Source organism: Cololabis saira, chromosome 2, assembly GCF_033807715.1.
Source record: "Cololabis saira isolate AMF1-May2022 chromosome 2, fColSai1.1, whole genome shotgun sequence".
NCBI lineage: Eukaryota > Metazoa > Chordata > Actinopteri > Beloniformes > Belonidae > Cololabis > Cololabis saira.
Genome location: NC_084588.1, coordinates 2,879,429 through 2,897,970, shown reverse-complemented (window position 1 = coordinate 2,897,970; position 18,542 = coordinate 2,879,429). Strand labels below are relative to the sequence as shown.

The 18,542-nt window shown below is 43.1% G+C and overlaps 5 non-coding genes across 5 annotated transcripts; 2 read left to right on the top strand and 3 right to left on the bottom strand.

Moving 5' to 3' along the window:
• Window positions 1–1,539: 1,539 nt before the first annotated feature.
• trnap-cgg (transfer RNA proline (anticodon CGG)) lies at window positions 1,540–1,611 on the bottom strand. Its single transcript has one exon. It is a non-coding gene; the product is annotated as a tRNA-Pro (tRNA).
• Window positions 1,612–1,945: 334 nt separating this feature from the next.
• trnat-agu (transfer RNA threonine (anticodon AGU)) lies at window positions 1,946–2,020 on the top strand. Its single transcript has one exon. It is a non-coding gene; the product is annotated as a tRNA-Thr (tRNA).
• Window positions 2,021–8,364: 6,344 nt separating this feature from the next.
• On the bottom strand, window positions 8,365–8,437 carry trnar-ucg (transfer RNA arginine (anticodon UCG)). Its single transcript has one exon. It is a non-coding gene; the product is annotated as a tRNA-Arg (tRNA).
• Window positions 8,438–8,522: 85 nt separating this feature from the next.
• trnar-ccu (transfer RNA arginine (anticodon CCU)) lies at window positions 8,523–8,595 on the top strand. Its single transcript has one exon. It is a non-coding gene; the product is annotated as a tRNA-Arg (tRNA).
• A 2,464-nt stretch (window positions 8,596–11,059) lies between these two features.
• trnap-ugg (transfer RNA proline (anticodon UGG)) lies at window positions 11,060–11,131 on the bottom strand. The gene has a single exon. It is a non-coding gene; the product is annotated as a tRNA-Pro (tRNA).
• Window positions 11,132–18,542: the final 7,411 nt, after the last annotated feature.

The window sequence follows — 18,542 nt, the reverse complement described above, 5'->3', positions numbered from 1 at the left end:
AGGTTCCATCATGGTTGTGATTGACAGGTTCCATGGTGGTGATTGACAGGTTCCATCATGGTTGTGATTGACAGGTTCCATGGTGGTGATTGACAGGTTCCATCATGGTTGTGATTGACAGGTTCCATGGTGGTGATTGACAGGTTCCATCATGGTGGTGATTGACAGGTTCCATGGTTGTGATTGACAGGTTCCATGGTTGTGATTGCCAGGCTCCATGGTTGTGATTGACAGGTTCCATGGTTGTGATTGACAGGTTCCATGGTGGTGATTGACAGGTTCCATCATGGTTGTGATTGACAGGTTCCATCATGGTTGTGATTGACAGGTTCCATGGTTGTGATTGACAGGTTCATGGTTGTGATTGACAGGTTCCATGGTTGTGATTGACAGGTTCATGGTGGTGATTGACAGGTTCCATCATGGTTGTGATTGACAGGTTCCATCATGGTTGTGATTGACAGGTTCCATGGTTGTGATTGACAGGTTCATGGTTGTGATTGACAGGTTCCATGGTTGTGATTGACAGGTTCCATGGTGGTGATTGACAGGTTCATGGTTGTGATTGACAGGTTCCATGGTGGTGATTGACAGGTTCATGGTTGTGATTGACAGGTTCCATGGTGGTGATTGACAGGTTCCATGGTTGTGATTGACAGGTTCCATGGTTGTGATTGACAGGTTCCATGGTTGTGATTGACAGGTTCCATGGTTGTGATTGACAGGTTCCATGGTTGTGATTGACAGGTTCCTACCTTCATGTGTTCATGTGGTTGATTGTGAGATTGTTGCAGCTCCACTCTTGTGTATCTTATCTGGTGATGTGGGGACTGTCGTGTCCTTCATGTGGTCGTGAACTTATTGTTGACGTCACGTTTCCTCATATTCTGCACTTCACTGCATCACCAGTGAGAGTCGCCAACGGACAAAACCTCAGAAAAGTGCGTACGCCAGCCTTGGTGTGTGCGTGAAAGACCCCAACTTTCCACCGACTCGTCACACCTGGAGATGAGGCCACCAGGGTGGTGTCGTCAGGGAACTTTAGGAGCTGGACCGAGGGGTGGAGGGTAACGCAGCTGTTGGTGTACAGGGAGAACAGGAGAGGGGACAGAACGCAGGTGTGTTATACATCAAAATGGGCGTCTCCATCCTGCGACGACGCGCATTATTTTTCTCTTTCAAAAGTGTTACCGTGGTGACGCTAGACGCCAAAAAGCGCGCCCCCCCTTCATCTGATTGGTCCATATTTGATAGTTCCCCCAAAAGTCACCAAATTTTGCACCAAGCCAGGCCTGGCAAAAAATTTGATATGTCAAATTGGTTGGGGCAATAAAACAAAAAAGGAGCCCAATTAAAGAAAGGGGAAAGGATTTATGGACTACGCCTTACCGGCTGATCTCTTGGCATGCAAGAGAAGCAGAATTAAGGTTTTCAGCATTTACACATCATGCCAATGTTGGTCTTCAGGTAAAGCATTGTACTACAGTCTTCATTCCTTGCTACTTGGAGGATTAAAACCACAAATTGCATAACTTACTTGGGCTCGTCCGGGAATTGAACCCGGGACCTCTCGCACCCGAAGCGAGAATCATACTACTAGACCAACGAGCCATGAGCCAGCATAGATGGAATTCTCTTTGGTTTTTTGTTGTTTCGTTTTCGTATTCCATAAAAATAAACCTCACATTTTACTGTACAGACCCATCAAGTGGCGTTTTATCTAGTTTCATTAAACAGCCACTCAACGAGTTTGATTCCCAGCCATTTGGTGTATAAAAGAGGTTTTTACTACTTTATAGTTAGTCTAAATCTACTCAAAGGGGTTTTTTACTACATCCTGACATGTGTGGAACATGGTGTGGTTTGTTTTTTTTGGGGGGGGGGGTTATGCACCGTTAGTATGTGAGGCCCCGGTTGTTTTTGGTGAGAGAAATCAGGTTACGGAGGCCCCTGTGGCTTAGTTGGTCAAAGTGCCTGTCTAGTAAACAGGAGATCCTGGGTTCAAATCCCAGCAGAGCCTCTAGACTCAAATGTCTTGAGATGCCTGAAAGATCACATATCTCTCACTGCTTGTTCTGGCACTATTTCTCACACGCTTGCTTATTTATAGCAAAGTACTTTGTCAAAAGTGCTCTTAGTGAACGTGGATGCTCTCTGTTTTGTCATTCTTTTCATATCCTACAAACATTTCTAAAATCATGGAATTGGTTCGCTCATCTCTCAACACAATTGACCAAATCGTTCTCGACGAGAGGACAGGCCAGTGTTGTACCAAAAAGAGAGTTATTATAGAGTTATTAATAATCATCTTTTGATAATTATTAATAATTAATAAAGAAGCTTACTTATAAATTTATACCTGCACCATCCTCCACTCTCAACCAATCAGCAGCTCCTGCTCAGCTGAGACACTCATCTGCTCAGACACTGTTGCTGCGCCATCACCAAACATTTTCTCTCAAGCCGTAGAGGGGACCTATTATGAAAAAGACATTTTCTCTTGCTTTAACATATATAAAGTGGTCTCCCCTCAGCCTGCCAACTCAGAGAAGGAGGAAAGCAACCAAATTCTGCCGTGTCTGTACAGCCGCCCGGATGATCCGTCCAGTCTGATGTGGATCTACCAGCCGTTCAGATTCTGCTGAACATCGGTTGGCCTCCGATGCGTGAAACTGTGAGGTTAATCAACTCTTTTGAATTAAGATTGTCATTATGAACAGAATTAGGTAAGCTCAGAGAAATTGACTGCTGCGTTTTTCACAAGTTTACAATTGTTAACAGAAGTTAAAGGCAGGCCATTCCCTGATGGTATTTAGGTATTTATGGCTTTGTTAACAGCTGAGCAGTGTCTTTAGACACATCTGTGCAAAGCCTTACAGAGTTTTTTGTTTGTCCAGAAGGTGCTCATTTATTGACACTTCATGTAGTTTCAAGACGTTTAAGCTGACTTAAAGGTTAGCTAGGTTTAGTTGGACCATCTGATAACACGAGACCCCCATGAAGGTAGGCCTGGTGACTTCTGGTTTGTAAATAACCCAGTGTTTTTAAAAACCATCTGTTCAAACCTCCAACAAGAGGTCCTGTTTTAGTTGACCTCTTGACTCTTTGTGTTTTGAGGATGTCTGTTTGTTTCTTCATACTAAGAAAAGTCATGTGTGTGTGACCATCTGTTTTTGTCAATTGTCTATCTATACATTCACTGTTCCAAATATGGTCATTCCTGTCATCCTTTGCTTAATAAAAGCGCCAGCTCTGCAGAGAGCCAGTTGAGAGAAGTTCTGACGAGCTAAGAGAAGGGCCGTGTTGCCTAAAGCTTCTCAGGATTCCTCTCCAACCTTCTGCAGAAGGCCATTGAAAATCATTCCATAAGTCTCCGGTGTCTTTTTCTAAGTTAATTAATGTATGTTAATGACTTTTTAACCTAACATTTTGGTGCCGAAGGACCCGGAATCTCTCGAGCTGCGACGATTGGCATGGCGTACGATCAAAAGGGGCCATCAAAAACTGTCGACAGCGTTCTGACTTCAGGAACGGGGCCCAGATTGATCTGCGCTGTTCCAGAGTCCAGACGACGAGATTTCCCAGCCAGGGAAGGGCACTAGGAGACTAGGTGAGAGACCTCTTTTGAGTGAAATTCTGTGTATACTAACAAGAGGTTAGCGAAAATGGTGTTTGGCGGCGGGTCGGGGACCCGATTTTTATAGAAGGCATAGGGGCCTCTAAAAATACTGCCTAAGAGCAGTGCGTAAGACCAACATCTAACTCGGTCGGGGACCGGCTTTTGAAGTCAGGGGACTTTAAAAGTACAGGATAACGAGGAGAGGTTTCTTGGAAATGATTTTTAATGGTTGTGTTTTATATTTGTCTAAGGTTTGTCTAATGTTTGTCTAATGTTTGTCTGATGTTTATGACAGTCTGTTGTCTGTTCAATGTGGGGTTTCCAAAATTGAGAGGAAAAATTTAAGTTGTTCACTAAATATCAGGCTAAAACCAAACTGTTGAAAAAGGAAATTTGTGTTCTGAGAGAAACTTAAGAAAGAAAATAACTGGTTAACAATAGCAGAGGCGTGGTTAAGCTGAAATTTATGCTTAAAGAATCTCAAAAGATGCTTAATTGATGGGGAGACGTCCTCAAATTTAAAATGGAGACAGAATCTTGCGAAATAATAATACACGAAACTTAAAAAGAAGTAAATGGACTAATTTAAGACTAGAAGAAAAAACAAGAAAGTAGCAACCTGTGAGGAGAGGATGGATTTTGGGAGAAGTGGGGGCTGCTGCAGGCTGCAGCAGGGTGTGACTTGTGTCTGTGTGACAAGCTGCAGCAGCCCAAAGCTGTGTGTCTGTGTGTGACTCTGTGTGTGTGTATGTGAGAGACAATGTTAGTGTGTGTGTGTATTCATGACACGTTGTAAACAGCTGAAAGTTTCTGTCATTTTAAGAGAAAGAGAAATATGATTCTATTGACCTCATAGTTGTGCGTTAAAGTGAAAAATTGAATAAAGACAGAAAGGTGAGATACGTAAAAGTCCTCATTCAGATCGTGATCTGCTTGAGCAGATTTTATGGTGCTTGGAGATGCAGCCTGTCCCTCCAATAAGAGAGAGGAGGGGCTGTTTGGGTCTGCCTGTAGCACAAAATATTAGTTAGGGGTTGAATAGAAGAAACATGTTAGAATATATTTGGATATTCTAAGATAATATGTTAAGAGGTAAAAAGTTTAAATTCGTATGAGCTTCTCTGTTGAAGGTTTTGTTAAAATAATACAAACGGCTGAAGCTGTTTGTCTGTGTGTGTGTGAAAGTATGCTCCGCTTTACGAGCGGCTGTAAGGCTCTGTGTCTGAGGGAGAACTCTTTGTGTTTGTTGGGAAGAAGGGGGGTGTTCAGCTCTCCTCTTGGAAAAAACATAGAAAAATTGAATAATATAGTTTGTTCTATCATTCTAAGCCCTGAATGAAGGCATAGAATCATAGAAGTTTAAATTGGGTTAATTCACCATTTAATTTGCAGATTACTTTTGTAACACTGTATTTGACTTGGATTGTATGGAAATGGGATTCCTGCAATTGCGAGCATGAGATAAAATGATTGGGTTGTTTGTTACATGAATGTGAAACAAATCAATCATTCGTCCTTACTCTGTTTGTGAGCACCGCTGTATTTTTAGAATACAGTGGAAGGGTGTGTTCATGAGCCTACTCTCATTTGTATGTCAGTGACATTTTACACAGAAAGGGGTGTATGCAGGAGTAACAAACCCGTTGAACAATCTTTTTAGAAAAGAAGAACTCTGAGTGCATACTAGCTATTCACACTGAAAATGTGTACATTTGTGATCAGTGTTGCTATCATTTAGTTTGGGAGTTCATCTGAAATGCACCAATTGAGTTTGGTTAGTGTAGGTTGAGGATAAATAATTTACACATTTGCAGTGATACACGAACCCACATGCAGATGATCTGAAGTTAGTGTTTAATGTTAGTGGGTTTTTGTCTATGTGTAGTTTACGCATGGGAATTTATCCCACAATTTTCTTAAGACTTCTATGAGTTTTCATAGAAGGGCATGCATTTGCGTTGCAGCATGCAAACAGAAGATTAAGAATCTCCTGAAAACTTTTATAAGTACTCATGATTTATCTGGAGATAATTTTCTGATAATTTTCTGACAATTTTCTGACAATTTTCTGACAATTTTCTGGCATTTCTTTTTTATTTGGGGAAAATAGAGCTCAACAACAGTTGAGAAGGCATTATTTGATAGAATGATTCCTTTAAGTCCGATGTTTTGTGACTAAGACTTATTGTTTATATACAATATATATATATATAAGTTCACTGAAGACTACTGTTTACGTTGCAGGAGAGTTGCTGCACTGACAGTTTTTGTGTGGTGTTACTTTAATAAGACCATAACCCACTTGGGTTGAAATAAGAACGTTTTTCAATGAGAAATTCTGTAGTCTAATCTACGGTGGGAGACAGAATTTTAAAGGTTTTGCCCCATCTAATCTGGTGATGGGAGGGAGGATCTCTGAGGGACATAGATATCCAACCCTAGAGGATCATTAAGTCAGACTTGCCGACCTGCCAGGATGCAGAGGTCAAGAAGTGGGAGGGCCACTTATCTGGGGAGGAGTCAGGACTCAGGCAGCCCTGACCCCCCTCTATCCCCTGTTGACATTAGAAACAATGCTCTTGCAAAAAAGAAAAAAGCATTTGGCTAAATGAAGGTGCTACTGCAATTAGCTACTGTAACTTCAGAAGGTCTTTGTCTGGAGCGAAGCAAACTGGTGCTTCCAAGGAAGTTGTTTCCCCTGGTGGCTAAGTTGAGCCATAGGGAGTTTCTATGGCTCAACAGGAGGGAGTGGGAGTATGTAGGGGTACATATGATACATCATGAGGATTAAATACTAAATACCCTTTAAAAAATTTTTTAGTAGGAGCTTTCCGACATGTTGCAGATACAACATGAAAGGACCTATCCATTTGAAGTTGTTCATATGGATTTCATTCTTGGAGTGAACTAATGGCCTGTTAAGTTAAGGCTCAAGGAAAACCATGGCCTGAATGACGGCCATTAGTCGAACTGTACATGAGAATCGTCTTCTTGTACGCTGCTGTTTTCTTCCTCTTCCCTCTCCTAAAGCAGGAACTGCTGAAACTGGGTAACCGGATCCTGAGTCGAGTGGTGAAACGTCATCACCCGTCAGGACGGGCCCTTTTGCTGTCCAAGATCAGGACACCGGCAGCAGTAAAGGCTGCTGAATGATCTACTGCGTTCACCAGTTGCAGTGAAAGCTAGCGGAGAAACGTGCCAGGCTCGAGTAGTGCGGGAAGTCGAGCGGTACCACAACCTTTGCTCGCCGAAGTAATCATCTGATGCCTACTCGCCAGCCCAGCCTGAAGAATATGACTAGCCAAACTGACTTTTTAACCTAACAAAACCACGCCCACAACTAACTCCGTCGGCCGGAGCTTCCGCCATTTTTTCGTATCGGTGTATCGCATCATTCAGGCAGCCAATCAACACAGAGCCTCATTATCATAGCCCCGCCCACTCAGAATCCTGCATAGATAATGAGACTGGGATGATAAAGACATGGCCCAGAGGCTGAATTTCTATTTTATTTAGCAAAAATAATCAAAAGCTTGTTTTTAAGACATTCAAGGCCTGTTTAAAATAGGTATTAGATGTTATAATTGGTCCCCTTTAAAGGAAATCTGCAAACCACCTGGCCTACGTGATAAGGTGATAATCTAGTCACTGTTTGAAAGGCCTTTGTCTTTTTTTTTTCTATGTTGTATGTTGTGTCCTTTTTGTAATGTTTGTTAAATCATTTTAACAATATACTGCAGTTAAATTCAAACCTTGGTCTCAGTGTTTCATTGTCCTTCATTCAGCTCCTTGAGTCGAGCCTTGCACTAGCCCTCACTTGATTGTAGCCTGATTATATGTGCTACAAATAACTTTAAGACTAATAGACTTTAAGTTGGTCTGATTTTTGCTGGAACAAGAAATATAATTCATTTTTCGATTCTGCCAGTGTGAGATCAATTATACCAATTATATTCTAGTCAGTTTTATGACTTTAATGCTTTGCTGTTCTTCACTCATGCCACAAGGTGGGGTACTCCTCCAATTCTTCTTGACCAAATGTGTATTTCTTTACGTGGTGTGTCTGACAGTAAGTTATCCCCCCAAGTGTGAACTCAATTAGAACGTCTCTACTTAGTTTGGGAGACTATAACTCAAGGTTTTGCACACGCTTGGGGAAGTTACCATATTTTCAAGCTGCTGTGACAAAATCATTTTTCTTTTTCCTGTGCCTTGTCAGATTCCTTTTGTTATTATTGTTTATTTTACTGATTGCTGTTTTTAACCTCCACAACCATCATCCTTGGTATGTCATTAATGACAGCACCTGCTTCTGATGACATGGAGTTTTTGTTGGCCAGTTGTGTGTTTTATGGCTCGTTGGTCTAGTATGATTCTCGCTTCGGGTGCGAGAGGTCCCGGGTTCAATTCCCGGACGAGCCCCAGTGAATTATGCGATTGGTGGTTTTCTCCTCCAAGTAGCAAAAAAGATTCAAGCCTGTCATACAATGCATTGCTTTACCTGAAAACAAACATCAGCATGATGTGTAAATGCTGAAAACCCACATCTTGCTCCTCTTTCAGGCCAAGAGATGCCTGGGCTCCCTATTTTTGTGTTATTTCACCAACCCATGTGCCTATTTTAAATGATAAAATATTGTGTGTATTATTGAACTCCGTACCCTCCTAGAGGGTAGCTAGACCAAAGTGTCTTCTAAAGACTGAACGCGAGTTAGGAGACCAGATCTAACTATCTGAAGGCTCTACAACCACAGAGGGACTCAAACCCTCAATCTTCTGATCCGAAGTCAGACACCTTGTCCATTAGGCCATGTGGTCCTGAGTTGTTCCTCTTTCTCATTCCATTGTTGGGGGGAAAACACCAACATGGAGACGAGGTGATCGAGAGGTTAGGGTGAAGTATGCCCTAGTGGCCTAATGGATAAGGCACTGGCCTCCTAAGCCAGGGATTGTGGGTTCAAGTCCCATCTAGGGTGGCTATGTTTGAAATTGCTCAATGGAAGACTGTGGTAACAGCCTCAGATCCTGATATCAATACAGCAAGATTTGCACTTTCGTTTTTTATGGAATTAACCTCAGCAGCTGGAATTTGTTAATTACTATGTCTGTTGTTTCGATTGTCATATTTGACACCTTTGGACATTTGTTCATTGAGATGTTTGTAGTGATCCAGGGCTGGTTTATAACATCTTGAGTTACATGCAGAGTCTCCCAAACCAATGCAATGATATCGGAGAAAACCATCATCAAACAGTGTCTTTCCCCTTTGAACACTGGGACCAAATCTTCTGACAGTGTCAGAAATCCTACAACTCTGTCAACTAACTAACCAGCTGAAAGGACATCATGTGAACCAGCACAATTCTATCAGATATGAAAGAAACTGATCTTTCTAAGACTGATTTCTTTCTGATTATTTCTGATAATTGATCAGATTTGGTGGAGTTGTGATTACAGAGGTCAACATGAACACATTGAAAGTTATCTCACATCTTGTTTGTATCTTGAGTATCATCCTGGTGAACCACATTCTCTGTCAGGACACCAAGAGCCCTCGTAATTGCAGTATCCTCCATCTTTACCCTACGCTGAGTCAATACCTGATATTCAGCTTTAAGGTTTAATTTGAACTCTCAAATTTCAAATTTTGTTGACTAATGTTTCTGATTCAATCAAACAAACACATTTATTTCAGCTTTAAAGAAAGGATAACTGATGTACTGAGGCCAGTCTGAGGCCTCAGTCTGAGACCAGCCTAGATTTCTGCAGCTGGCCGCATGATGTTGGAACAAAGGAAATTAAGGAATGACTCCAAAGCTCAGCAGGCTTTGCAGTTTATTGTCTGTAGAGGTGTAAAAAGAGGAGAGGATGGAGGTCACGCGCGGACAGTAAGGACAGTGAATTGGTCCGCAGGCCCTGCTGATGCGAAGCGCGTCCGCGCTGGTGGTTAAATAACAGCGGCTTCCCAAATATCCGACTTTTTCATCGCAAGGGAAAAGTCTACTGTCCTTAAGTTTTGTAATTCAATTCAATTCAATTTTATTTATATAGCGTCTAATACAACAGAGTTGTCTCTAGACGCTTTCCAGAGACCCATACCCAGAACATGACCCCCGAGCAGTTATTACATAAACAATGGCAGGTAAAAACTCCCCTAGTGGGAGAAAAACCTTAAGCCAAACAGTGGCAAGGAAAAACTCCCCTTTAGGAGGGAAGAAACCTTGAGCAGGACCAGGCTCATAAGGGGGGACCCTCCTGCCGAGGGCCACACTGGTGGGTCAGGGACGGCAACAGCACAGCAGGCAGGTGGAAGCAGCAACGGGATGACCAGGGGTGGGGACCGCAGGCCAGCACGCAGCTCCCGAAGCTCCGGAGTTGTAAGGACTACACCTCATCTCCGATCAGCGTGACCAGCATCAGCTGAGGAGCCATCCCGCCTGCTGCACTCGTGAAAGCCCACTCGCCCACCCGCGTTACAACGGAGTGACCCACACACGTTAAAAGTAAGAGGCTTGTGTCTGGGCAGAGTTAGTTTAAAGCGGTTAGCGTTGATTGTGTTTGCAGTGTTTGTTTGCTCATTAGTGTGTAACGCGATGACCGTCTCTCATGAAGACCGACAGTCGTTATGTTTGTGTATTATATTGTTACGTTTGTGTATTATATTGTTACGGCCCGTGTAGGTGGAACCATGTAACGTGTTCCCTCACTACCGAATAGTTCCTGCTCCTGTTTCCCCGTCAAAAGCTTAGAGCGGGTGTTGTGGATTCAGCTCCAGACACTGGCTCCTGAGTGGGAAACCGCAGAACAATAAAGGTACCGGTGGTGAGAGATCACGTTTCCTTGGATCAGCAGTCCATCAACTTAACCTCTCAGTTACGTTGTCTCTATGGTGATTCCTCCTTCCAGAAACAACTGGGGCCAAACATATTAACATAACCTGCTGTGAGTCCAGTTGGACACAGGTGCTGCCATGCCAGTGCTAGAATTTATTCTTATTTTTTTCTTTTCTTTCGCCCAACACAACAGTCCCTTTATACAAGAAATTTACGTCTAAAAGGACACCATCATGCGATCATCTTGTCATAAGTGCATGCAGCTTGCTCAGTGCCAGTATGGGACCCGGACTAAAGGTCAATTATCACCTCTCCAAAAGGACACTAAGGTTCGTCCACTCAGGGAGGGAGATAGGAGAAGGAGTTCAATAATACACACAACATTTTATCATTTAAAATAGGCACATGGGTTGGTCCAACTAAAAAGAGGGGAAAGGGTTTATGGACTATGGCTTACCAGCTGATCTCTTGGCATGAAAGAGGAGCAAGATGTGGGTTTTCAGCATTTACACATCATGCCAATGTTTTTTTTCCAGGTAAAGCAATGCATGACAGGCTTGAATCTTTGCTACTTGGAGGAGAAAACCACCAATTGCATAATTCACTGGGGCTCGTCCAGGAATTGAACCCGGGACCTCTCGCACCCAAAGCGAGAATCATACTACTAGACCAACGAGCCATTAAACCCACAACGGGCCAACAAAAACTCTATGTCAAATCATCAGAAGCAGGTGCTGTCATTAATGACATACCAAGGATGATGGTTGTGGAGGTTAAAAACAGCAATCAGTAAAATAAACAATAATAACAAAAGGAATCTGACAAAAACACCTGAAAAAGAAAAATGATTTTGTCACAGCAGCTTGAAAATATGGTAACTTCCCCAAGCGTGTGCAAAACTTTGAGTTACAGTCTCCCAAACTAAGTAGAGACGTTCTAATTGAGTTCACACTTGGGGGGGTAACTTACTGTCAGACACACCACGTAAAGAAATACACATTTGGTCAAGAAGAATTGGAGGAGTCCCCCACCATGTGGCATGAGTGAAGAACAGCAAAGCATTAAAGTCATAAAACTGACTAGAATATAATTGGTATAATTGATCACACACAGGCAGAATTGAAGACTGAATTATAATTCTTGTTCCAGCAAAAATCAGACCAACTTAAAGTCTTAAAGGGGACGGAGTGCTAGGTACTAGGTTGGAGAAGTTAATGGAAGTGAACGCGGGAACGCGGAATACAATACAGATGGCGGCAGTGTGTGAGACCTGTTTCCCCACCCTCTCAAAATTAAAGGACAGCATCGCGAGCCTGAAGGCTGACCTTAAGGAGAAAGACAAAATCCTTATGGATTTCGGTCCACCCTGCCGTGGACCGGCTCCACCACCTCCGGATCTCCGGCACCAGCACTCGCTGGGCTCCGCTGGCTCCAGCAGGGAGCCAAGCCGAAATATTCGGCACCCTCCACCTCCTGTCTTCGTCCCGCAGAGTGGCAGTGCTCCATCAGGGAGGAAGGAGCGGCGGCTCCAGCGCCGGTGAGCTCGACGCCGCTCAGGCTGGAGAGATCCTGGGCAGTGGTGACCAGAGGCGCCGGGCGTTCATCTCCCCCCTGCCCCGCCACCGGATCTCCCACTGGAGAACAGGTACGACGTCCTGAGCCTGCAGGATTTTCCTCCTATGGGAGCACGTTCCGGCTCGCCTCCGGGACCGGTCCGATCAGCTGATCGTCGCCAGCCCAGGAGATGGGATCTGCGCGCCCAGCCTGGCTCTGCTTCTCCATCTCGGCCAGGAGCAACGGCGGGCCGGCGTCACCAACCCTGGGTCCCTTCCAGGCAGAGGCGCACCTCCAGGCAGCCCGCGGAGCAGCGCATCCCACCCGTGCCGATCGTCGGGACCAGAGAGCAGTGCACCCCACCCGTACTGGTCGTTGGGACCTCGATGGTCAGGCACGTGAAGGTGCATGGCGGCCAGACCTTCTGCCACCCCGGACCCCGCGTTAAGGATGTGGAGTCCGCCGCCCTCCAGCTGTGTGCTCAGTACAGCTCGGTCTCCACGCTGGTCCTGGAGGCCGGAATCAATTACCTCAAAAACCAGCAGTTGGAGGTCCTCAAGCGGGACTTCAGGTCCATGGTGGACCGCCTGCTGGACACGGGGAAGCGGCTGGTCATTTCTGGACCGCTTCCCCCGCCGCGTTACGGTGACGTCACCACCAGTCGCCTCCATCAGCTGCACCGGTGGCTGAAGGGATACTGTCTGGAGAAAGTTATCCCATATGTTGACAATTTTATGGCAATTTTATATTTTATATACAGAATCTCTGGACACCCACACCATCAAAACCATCATTTCACGCAGAAAAACAAAGCACAGGAATGTTTTTAGACCCAGTTATGTTTTTAATGTTCCATTGAAGCACCATGATCAGCGTACGTTGAGCACAGACATCAAGATGGCTGTGCTGAACGTGCGCTCTCTTTTAAACAAATCTTTTATTATAAATGACTTGGTTTTAGACAGGAAACTAGACCGACCCTGCACCCTAACCTGGGACTTGATGATTGGGCCGGAGCTTCGGGAGCTGCATGCTGGCCTGCGGTCCCCACCCCTGGTCATCCCGTTGCTGCTTCCACCTGAATGCCTTTTATATATTTAATTTCTTTGATGAATTGTCTATTTCTAGGTCATGGTCTCTGCAGGGTCTCATATGTAGAGTTCTTTATGATTGTTCAGATGTTACTGTGGTAAGTTTGTTCATTCAGATGTTTGTAGTGATCCAGGGCTGGTTTATAACATCTTGAGTTACATGCAGAGTCTCCCAAACCAATGCAATGATATCGGAGAAAACCATCATCAAACAGTGACGCTGTCTTTCCCCTTTGAACACTGGGACCAAATCTTCTTTTTTTTTTTTCAATATCCTTTTATTTCACAAAAGAAAGACAATCAGAAACATCCTTAATGACAGTAGATCTTACAATTTTCTTTTGTGCACACATGCCAAATCTTGCCTACAACCCCCCCCCCCCCCCAAAAAAAACAACACAAAAACATACACACGAAATAAATAAATAAATAAAAATAAATAAACTGGAAAAAAAAAGTAAGTGAATAAAAATATGGAAAATAACATCAGTAAATAACAGTAGGGGCATCAAAACTTGAATACGTACGGATACATAAGATACATAAAGTAAATGACAGCAATAAAACAACAATCAGCGTACAATGAAGTTCTCTAAACCAGAAAATAATGGGAACCAAAATTCTTGAAAAAGATGGCCACGGTTATATTTTTCCAAAGTTAGCTTTTCTAATGGTAGAAATGCTGTGATTTGGTCTACGAAAGTCTTATAAGATGGAGGGGAATCGTTCTTCCAAAATAAAAGTATACATTTTTTTTGCTGCTTCCACCTGCCTGCTGTGCTGCTGCCGTCCCTGACCCACCAGTCTGGCCCTCGGCAGGAGGGTCCCCCCTTATGAGCCTGGTCCTGCTCAAGGTTTCTTCCCTCCTAAAGGGGAGTTTTTCCTTGCCACTGTTTGGCTTAAGGTTTTTCTCCCACTAGGGGAGTTTTTACCTGCCATTGTTTATGTAATAACTGCTCGGGGGTCATGTTCTGGGTATGGGTCTCTGGAAAGCGTCTAGAGACAACTTTGTTGTATTAGACGCTATATAAATAAAATTGAATTGAAAATTGAATTGAATTGTATTCTCCTTATAGAGACATGGCTTGGCACAGATGCACCTGTTGTTCTGACTGAGGCCTCCCCACCAGATTTTAACTTTCTATTTTCTATCAGGGGGGGCAAGAGGGCGGGCGGAACATGCATCAATAACAAGAACCTCTATGTCATCCAATGCAGTTCCTTTTAACAGCTACACATCATTTGAATATCATGCTTTTGTTTTTAGCAACCCCCTGATTCTCTGCTTAACGGTTTACAGACCCCCCCCCCAGTATTCCACCTGTTTTATCAGCCAATTCTCTGAACTTTTATCAATTATTCACACCTCCTACAACAGGATCTTAATAACTGGTGATTTTAATCTGCACTTAGACAACATCTCAGACCCAGTATCCAGAGAATTTTAAAACCTTTTAAACTGTTTAGATTTTAAGCAACATGTTACACAGCCGACCCACAGCAGAGGGCACACCCTGGACCTGGTCATAACCTACGGCCTGTCCCTGGACCTGGTCCAGACCTCCGGCCTGTCCCTGGACCTGGTCATAACCTACGGCCTGTACCTGGGTGTGTGCTCTGTTGGACCTGGCTGTGTCTGACCATTACTGCGTGTTTTTTAACATCACCAGTTTTAACCAGCGGGAGGCCCCGGTGAGAACGAGGCCTTGATATGTTTCCCTTTGCATGTCTTGCATAGACTCTCGACCTAGACTAGGCGGCCTGGTGATGGCGGCCACGACGCCGGGTGAGGGGTGTCATCTCAGCAAATCCCTCTCTAACCCTCCATTCAGTCTCCTCTATCACAGTGGGGGGCCTGCAGGGTAACAGCCTGTGGGAGGGTCTACCATTCATAATCTTCCATCAGTCTTGGTTGTTGCATACGTCTGCGTAGACCTACATCTTCACTTGGGGGAACATAAGCCATTATCACTTCGTAATGACCTTATCCGGCTCCAAAGACCATATGTTTTGGAGGCTTAATGATTAACAGTTGTACACTGACTTTCTCTGTATTTTAATTGTGAAGCGCGTGTCAGGACTTAAATGAAGAGACGGGAAGCGGTCAATTTCCTTGACAGTGCTTTAATCCAGTCTAGAGAGTGCACTTACAGATGTGTTGCGTGTGTATGTGGTTAAACCAAATAATATAAATCAATAAACAGAAATAAACACATGTTTAAACATAGCACACAATCCAAATAATAATGTGTTGGAATTATTGTAAATAAGTAGTAATTTATCATGCTCGCTAACAACGTTAACAGAACGTATGATAATTTGCTTATGCCTGTGACACACTGATAAAACAATGCTGGGTTAAGTGATTAAAAAGTGCAGCACAAGAAGTTTCCTGATTATCAGCATAAAGCAGAAATCTGCAGAGAAGAGGAAACTTCTTGTTGCTAAAAAAGAACAATCTATACCTGTCCACTGACTGCGACCACTCCCTTTCCCCCTCCCTTTAGGGGCGCAGTCAGCTATGTAACCTAGGGCATGCCCAGAGTGAATAAAAGCAAAGGAAGCAGGAGATACAAATTAGAGTAGGTTGGAGATTTTACACGTCTCGACTGCTCTCCTTGCCCAAGCCATTTTAATTGTGTTGTGTCTCTTTTGTCTCCAGAAAGTTTTATGATACGAATGTTAAGTGTGTGAACCTAACATTTACTTGGTCCTTCGAGCTGGATGCCAACACATCTGACGGTCCCAGCGGATCGACACGAACGCGGTTGAAAAGACCTTGGCCAAGGCACAAACCCTTTGACGGGACCAACTTCTGAGTTGATAGCTGGGACCCAATGATTGACGGCATCCAAGAGCAGGAGAATTAGACACACCACAGGGTAAGTGAGTCTTATTATATAATAGTAATATAGTAACAATATATATATATATATATATATATATATATAAAAGAAAAGGAAAAATGCATTAGCATGAACATCATATACAGAGATAAGATTTATATGATACTATCACACTTAACTGGCAACAAAGAAAACAGTCAGTGTCATTCAGATAACATAATATAAATTACTTTTGAATGATTAGCGAAGAAAACAACACTGCTGGAAATACTCACCAGCAGAATTATAAAGTATAACAACCAAGAAGTGCTTCCAATAAACGACAATATAACTTACGTTCTCTGGACGCACACTGAACCACAAACATCAGATTCATGACACAAAGTAATATAACAGCTTCATCCACATCATCCAGCTTCTCATCATCGTCTCTCTTCTTCTACCACGATAAGCAGCACTCAGCAGGATGGAGTGCAGCAGCCCCCCCTGGTGGCTGGATGTTCTGGATGACTTCACTCTGTCATGAAAACCTTCAGACCTGGGGTCCGTTTCACAAAGCAGGTTCAACAAACTCTGAGTCTAATCCTGAACTCTTAGTTGATCTACTCTGAGATCGGAAACTCTGAGTTTTTGGTTCCAGAACAGCGGTTTAGAGTTAATTTACTCAACTCTAAGTAGTTTCACCTGGAGTTAAGCGCGTGTGCCACAACTATAAAAAGCCAGCATTAATAGAGCCCCGATTCGACGAGTCACCATGGCAACCGGCGACAACAAAAGATCCACATACTTATTCTTTTTTTTTTTTTTACTTTATTTAACATTTCAATTTACAAAATCCCTTTGAGGAAACATTAGTTTGCATCTGAAGATCCACATACTTCACGCCACTGGAGTTAGAAGTGTTAATACGTGCGTATGGTGAGTATGAGAGCAGATTTAGCAGAGGAGAGAGAATTGGCGTGGGAGAAAGTTGCTGCAGTCAATGTGTAAGTTTGAATGCAGTATTCATTTAACATTTAAGCACACTGTCTTATAAAATTACAGATGAAAACAGTGGTGGAATGGTATTGAATGAAATTGTATTGTCATTTAGATCAGGGGCAGCCGCCACACCTCGGCTTCAGGGGAAAATGTAAATGTTTTATTTTTTTAATACATTTATGGAATTACTCTGTGTCTATTTGTATTGATTTATCCTATTACTTAATACATATAAAATAACTACAAATACATATCAGAACAACATGATGGATTTCACTAGGTATTATCTTTCCCAACACTTGTACCCCCCCCCCATATCTTGAAGTGGTCGGTCGCTATCAATCTCGTTTTTAGCGCGCTCTGCAGTGTTACTAACTTACAAAAATGAAGAGGAAGCAGACAACCACGCAATTTAAAAAAAAAAAAAGAAAGAAGGCAAGTTAGATATCAAATCACCCTACCCTCTTATGAATCTGTTTAAGGGAAGTATTTGACTTTTTTTACTCCCTCCCTCTCCTTTTTAGCATTTGGACTTTAACTGTTTGAAGTTAAACTGGGATGTCCCTGTGATATTGTTGCACTGACATAGTGAATAAAATATGTTGCATTTGTCAGATACGCTTTTTCTGCTCTCTAACTCTGCCGCTTGCTGTCCGTGGTGCAGAAAACGGATGCGCATTGCGTAAAGGCCCATTGGCTGAATTGACGCCACTGGGGGAGGAGACAGAGAGAAACTCAGGGTTTATTGAAGAAAACCTGGTCCCGACCAGGTTAGGTTCAGAGACTCTGTTACTACGGTAACTGACCGAGAGCTTAAGTTACCTCTCTTTGTGAAACAGGATAGAGTTACCCCTCTCTCTCTGGTTTGAGTTACCTCCCTTTGTGAAACGGAAAACTCAGAGTTTCCCTCATTTCAGGGTTAACAGACTCAGAGTTTTCACTAAACCTGCTTTGTGAAACGGACCCCAGGACTACATATTTGACTGATCATTTCTACAGATGTGGGACTTCATGATTTGCTAGAAGCAGAGGTGGAAAAAGTACAAAAATATTGTACTTAAGTAAAAGTACAGATTTTCTGCTTAAAAATTACTTAAGTAAAAGTAAAAAGTACCCATTAAGAACATTACTTAAGTAAAAGTATAAAAGTACCTCAAATTAAATATAACAAAGTACCCAAAGTACATGGTGTAAAATGTACTTGAGTAAAAAAAGTAAAAAGTAAAAAGTACAAAGTACAAAATTCAAAGTACAAAATTATTTTGAAAAGGATTGCAAAGAAATGAAGTCCCAACATTGTCATGCTGTCGAAAGTGGCTTTATTCCAAGAATTTGCTTACAACTCTAAATAATGGTGATATTATTCTGACCCCTTTTGCGTTTGTCTCCATTACCCCATTTTCATTTCTCCCTTTGCTCATCACTGCTGCTGTACCCCATTGGCCCCACTGACACTGACAGTGACAGTGACAGTGACTGACAGGTTAACTTATTACATTAATCAAACCCATCGAAATCTTCATCCTCCGTTTCTGCATTCATCTTAGCCTGATCACGCTGAGACCGGGAGAACTGATCAATGAGACCTGGAGAACTGATCAATGAGACCGGGAGAACT